The sequence below is a fragment of the Aphis gossypii genome, chromosome X, assembly GCF_020184175.1.
Source record: "Aphis gossypii isolate Hap1 chromosome X, ASM2018417v2, whole genome shotgun sequence".
In the NCBI taxonomy this organism is placed as follows: domain Eukaryota; kingdom Metazoa; phylum Arthropoda; class Insecta; order Hemiptera; family Aphididae; genus Aphis; species Aphis gossypii.
The window spans coordinates 23,338,709-23,344,854 of NC_065533.1; the positions used below are offsets into that span (position 1 = coordinate 23,338,709).

A 6,146-nucleotide genomic window follows, 5' to 3' on the forward strand; every position below is an offset into this window, starting at 1 on the left:
TTTTCTCCCATTTCAAAAAGGTTTGAAAATACAATATTTTTTTATGATATATATCTGAATACAATATAAATCACAATTTGTTTAAGAAATTTTAATATGTAATAAATCTTTAAAGAATTTATTGAATGATTTAAAAGAATTACATGGAATTTCTTATATTTTAACCCAGGATGCATCAGGATGCATTGGAAAATTTATATAGCTATTTAAAAGGTATGGCGGGAAGTGCAAGTTCAAATATAACTGCCCTAGACTTTAAACATTGGTATGTTATATTTATATAATGTAAAAAAATTCGAAAAATGTGCTAGGTAGCTAAAGTAAATTTGTTTCTTAATTGCTTTAGCTTAAGATGGTTTATACTGGGAAAGCATTCGAATGTTGTGTTCACGAATAATACAAACACTGAACAGAGAATTGAAACAAACTGATTAGAAGAAAACGACTGCTTAACACTTACAATCATAACTGATTCTAGTCTTGATGAAAATGACCAAACAGTTGTCACTGATGATGTAGCCAATCTGGAATATAAACAAAGCTCATTAATATTTTCTATAAAAATATTTTGTTCTAAATAACATATATCCTATAAATGTTTTCAGATTATCAAATGATATTTCACCTATATCATAAAAATATTTTTTGGCCACTTTTTAAGGCCTACAAAATAATTATAAGTTATTTTTCAAATATCTTGGTATATCTTATAAATATTTTATTTTAATGTATTTTAAAGATATTTTAATAATTTCAAAAGTGTTGTAAGTATATTTATAATATCTTAAAAATATTATAATAAATATACTTACCTATAATTATATTATAATATAATTTATTATTTAGTCATTATAATAATAATAATAATAATATAGGAGGTGGTTGAAAATACCATTATAATATTATTATACCTATATTAACTTACAGTAATACATCTTATATTGGCAAAATTTCATTCTTTTTTTTCTTTAAATAAGACTTTAATATTATTGAAAAAATATATTGTAATAATATATTATACATATATTATCTAATATCTTCAATTTGGTGATCCTCATATTATTTTCTAATAACCTATCAGCTAGTGAGCTTCTATATATAACAATAACACCTTACATATTTTATCATATTTTAGTAAACAATATTTTTAATGATCATCTCTATCTATTTAAATAAAAAATGACATAGTCATATAATGTTATTATATAAGTAATAATAGGTAAGTAAAAAGTATAAATAATACTATATTATAATAATTATAATAAAAAAAATATAATAAATATTATTTTAATAATAATTAAAAGTATAAAGATATGTAATAAGTAATATAATATATTATAATATATTAATGTTTTATGTGTGTTTATTATATAATTATATAATTTTATTAATAATATAATATTACAATGTAATAATAATACCTAATATAATTTATATTAAATAATATAAAACACGGAAAACTTAAATAATAATAATTAAATAAGAAAGTTAAACATCATAAATAATTTTTTTTTACAAAATATTATCATCTTTTCTTTTTTGTTTTCCGCGAGCCAAGTAAGGCTTCAATGGCCTTATTATATCAATGTCAGTACAATTTTTATAATTTTTGACACTTCTAACAGCAGCTAAATAAACATATACAATAAGATATATTTTTATAGTTTTTTTATGACTTATTATAAATTTTATGCTAACCAAATAAGATAGAACATGTGTTTAGTACTGAAAATACTTTCTTTCCTTTTTGACCGACGTAAGAAAATTGAGTCAATAAATCGTTGTGAAATAATTTTGACAAAATTTCCCTAGTCATTGCCCCAATTGTTGGTTTTTCTAGTCTTCTCAAATAACTGATCTAAATTAATTTAGAACACATGTATTTAAAATACATATATATGTAACAGTAAATAAATATATATAATATATAATATATATTATATTTACATAACATCATGATATTTCAATAAATTATTTATTATAGAAAATTAATATCTAAATTTTTACCAATTTAAGTTTATAGCCATCGTAAAATAATTTTTGTTCAAAACTATCTAACTCTTCAAAAGAAGTAGGTAAGAGGGAAATACCAAGGTTAGGTAACCTTGCCACCACTAATATTATTGTAAAGCGACATAATATTTGTTTGTCTTTCCTCAATCCTGTCAATTTTTGTTGTTATATCTTTTAATTCATACTTAATGTACGTAGGTAACAGATCGTATAAGACATTTCAGCATTTCTAAAAATGAAAAAAAATGTTAGTTTTTAATACAAAATATACATTAAATATATATATATAACCCAAAATGTATCCACCTTATTCTAGAGTATTATGTGTTACATAGGCTCTAAACAAACACATAAAGTTATGTGCTCAAATTCCGCACCATAATTCTTAAGTGATACATAAATTTGTTATTTTTTACCTGCTATCAATATTTTTTATGCTCAAAATATAAGTTTTAAATAGTTGTATTATAAAAATATAGTAGTAGATATGGAAGATTTTAATAACTTTGTTAATTATGTGGAAATGGTTTACGAATATTTCGACGAATTTGATGTTGAACAAATTCCAAGAAAGTATATTCGTAGTATGGAAGATTCGTTTGAAAAATACAATGACAATACATTTTGAAACGTTATCGATTTTCAAAACTGATTGTTATGGATCAGTTAGTAGATTTATTAGGTATTCACTATAACAATAATCGAGGACTGCCTATACCTCTCATTCTACAGTTATAGACAATATTACGTTTTTATGCAACAGCGAACTTTCAAGTAAAATACCTACCTAAATTTAATTTGTACAAATTTAATAACTTATTTAAGACATGTTTCTTTTAATTTGTTGACGGTTTGTGGAGACTTGAGAGGCATTAACCAGAGCACTGTATCTAGAATTATTAAAAGAGTTTCCCATCAGAATGCTAGTCGTTTTAGGGATCATGTAAAGTTTCCCCAAACTAAAGCCGAATGGGCAGTCATTAGACAACAGTTTTTTGAAATAACTGGAATGCCAGGTGTAGGAGGATGTATTGATTATACTCATATAAGAATACAAAATCCAGGTGGTATTAATGGTGAAGTATTCAGAAATCGTAAAGGATGGTATTCTTTGAATGTTCAAGTACCTAAATAATATATTAATAATATCATATTTATTTAATCCAAAAATATTATAGTTAGTTTGTGGTCCATTGATGGAAATACATGATTTGGTGGTTAGATGGCCAGGTAGTTACCATGATAGCTTTATCTTTAATGCCAGTCATGCATGTGCTGTATATACTAACAATAATCATAATCTTATACTTCTGGGAGACAATGGTAATAATAATAAATAAATAATAAAAAATAATAATAACCATAATAAGAAAATTAAATAATAAATACCTTTCTTTAGGATATGCATGCAAACTTAACATATATACACCTTTACTTAATCCAGTAACAAATGCAGAGAAAAATTATAATAAAGCTCATATCAAAACCCGAAATATTGCAGAGCAAGTGTTTGGTGTATGGAAAAAAAAATGTCCATGTCTAAGGAGAGGTTTAGTAAATTCACAAAACACAATAGTTTCAATAATTGTAGCTTGTGCTGTTCTATACAACATAAGTTTAAAACTTAGATTACCAGAATTTGCTGTTGACGATGAAACTGATGAAGAAGTAAATCATTTTCTGAATGATGAAAATAGAGAGATTAATGGTGCAGCTGCTAGGAGAGCTTACATGGTTAGGCATTTCACTTAACTAAAATATTTATTATAAGTAACACTTATTGATAAAAATATTTAGGTTATTCAACTAAATAGTTATAATATAGAAGTTATTAAATAAATTTAGAGAAATAAGTAAGAATAAGACATTTGACTTAGAACTTATGTTTTATTTATAATATAAAATATTTTAAGTATATAATAAATTAATCTATTTTAAGGTTGAAAAAAAATATATATCAAATGTTAATATTCTTTAAATATTGAATGAATTTTAAAATAAAATCTATGAATCTTATATATAAAAATGAATCGCAAAATTTGGTAAGCGCATAACTCAACAACGCCTGGACCGATTTCGCTCATTCTTTTTTTGTTTGGGCCGTAATTGCCAGAAGAAGGTTCTTACGGACGAAAAATTTGAGAAAGTTATCGGGTTAGAGAAATATGACGAGGTGGTGATGCAATTACAGAAGCGCCATCTATCCAGCAAATAGTCAACTAAATTATTTTTGGTAGTCAATGGCAACCATTTAAATAAAATAAATCATTTACTTAAAATGTTTTTAAAAATGCATGCAAATAGACATACAAACTTAAATCGTTGTCATAGTAAAAAAAGAAATTAAAAATCTTTATACATAAAAATGGAGACAAAAATATATAAAAATTCATCAATTGAGAACAGCTGAACCGATTTCGCTAATGATTTTTTAGGAGTATTTGTTATTGTCTGGAGAAGGTTTTTACGAAAGAAAATTTTTAAAAAGTCAACCGAATAAGTAGAAAAAGTGCAAAATCTATTCATTGATGTCTGGGATTTGAACTCGATACCATTGTCTTTATTTACTCTATGGTAGACATCTAAACATCAGCTCGATGTACAATCAATATAATCTATGGTTTCTATAGTTATTTTAGTTTGGAAATTTGAAATTTGTTGAGTGAATTTTTTTTTAGTTCACAATAATCTATCTATCTTCTATCTTCTATATATATAAAAATAGAGACAAAAATGTATAACATTTCATCAATTGAGAACGGCTGGATCGATTTCGCTCATTCTTATTTTGTTTGGGTCGTAATTTCCAGGAGAAGGTTCTTATGTAAGAAAAAGTTAAGAAAATTGCACGGAAAATTAAAAAAAAATACAATGAAAAATAAAAAATACCGATGACTACTATTACTATTATTATTATTATTATTAGGTATTATTACTATTTTATTTTCGGTAATCATGGTAACAATTTTTTTGTTATTATTATTTATTTTCCCCATTTTTGTAACATTTTTCACTGATGATTCGCTCCTATTGGTCGCAAGAGAAGGTGCTTATGTAGTTATGTAGTACAATTTTAGTAAAATCCACCAGAAAACTTCGGAATCTGGATGTAAAAAAACAACAATTGTCACTGCAGTCCAGCAAGAAAATAAACTATATTAAGGTCACTATTGATTATGATTGAATATAATAATTATAGACCTGTTGTTATATTTTGTTAAAACCATAACAACAAAAATAAGAATTAGCAAAATAAGTCAATGTCTACAGTAAATTTCAAATTCACAGCAATAAACTAACATAACAAGTTATACCAAGTTTTATTGTTTTACCAACAAACAACAATATAAAAATTACGAGATGGCACATTATTGTATTTTACCCACTGTAGTAAAATAAAAAAATGATATAACTTTGAAACTTAAGTGTTAGAAATTATAAGCTTACGTACACATCTCGCGGGGTCTGCAATCCACCATGTGTGGATTGCCTACATGATAATATACTGCTCGCATAATCATAAGAGAGTCTCACGGCAACGGCAAGCAGAATGACTATAATATTATGACTTGAGTAACTCACTGACTAATAAACGTAGAGCCTGAACAATGATAGATCGATGCTTAAAATTTACACGGTACATTCGTAAAATCGTACCACAAATTTAGTGTGCAATAAGAAAGCATTTTACAAAATTCGCATATTAAGGTGGTGGTTTTACAAGATTTTTGAGAATCAAAACGGTCAATGAAAATGTCTAAGTTTTGAACACCGTTAAACCGAATATTAAATAACAAATTAATCAAAATTCGAATCATATTATATAGAATTGGCATTTTTAACGGGCAACAAAGTGCACGGAGCCAGCTAATATTATTATTATTATTATTATTTACAATCAGTATCGTATACAATATTTTATTATTTAATATTCAATTCCCGATTTTTCATTCTAATTATGGCTAATAAATTAAAACCTCAACACATTTTCGAATTGCTGAATGGTTACATATGAAATTATTGTATATTTATATGAAATTTTATTGTATTGACTACCAATGTACCTTAGTGAAAGGGGTAATGTGGCAAATAAAAAAAAATATTGTATAATATACTAAGTTTTTATTTTGAAT

The 6,146-nt window shown here is 25.1% G+C and overlaps 1 pseudogene; it reads left to right on the top strand.

The window, feature by feature from the left end:
- The first annotated feature begins 2,408 nt into the window (after positions 1-2,408).
- LOC126552026 (putative nuclease HARBI1) lies at positions 2,409-4,010 on the top strand (annotated as a pseudogene).
- The last annotated feature ends 2,136 nt before the right edge of the window (positions 4,011-6,146 follow it).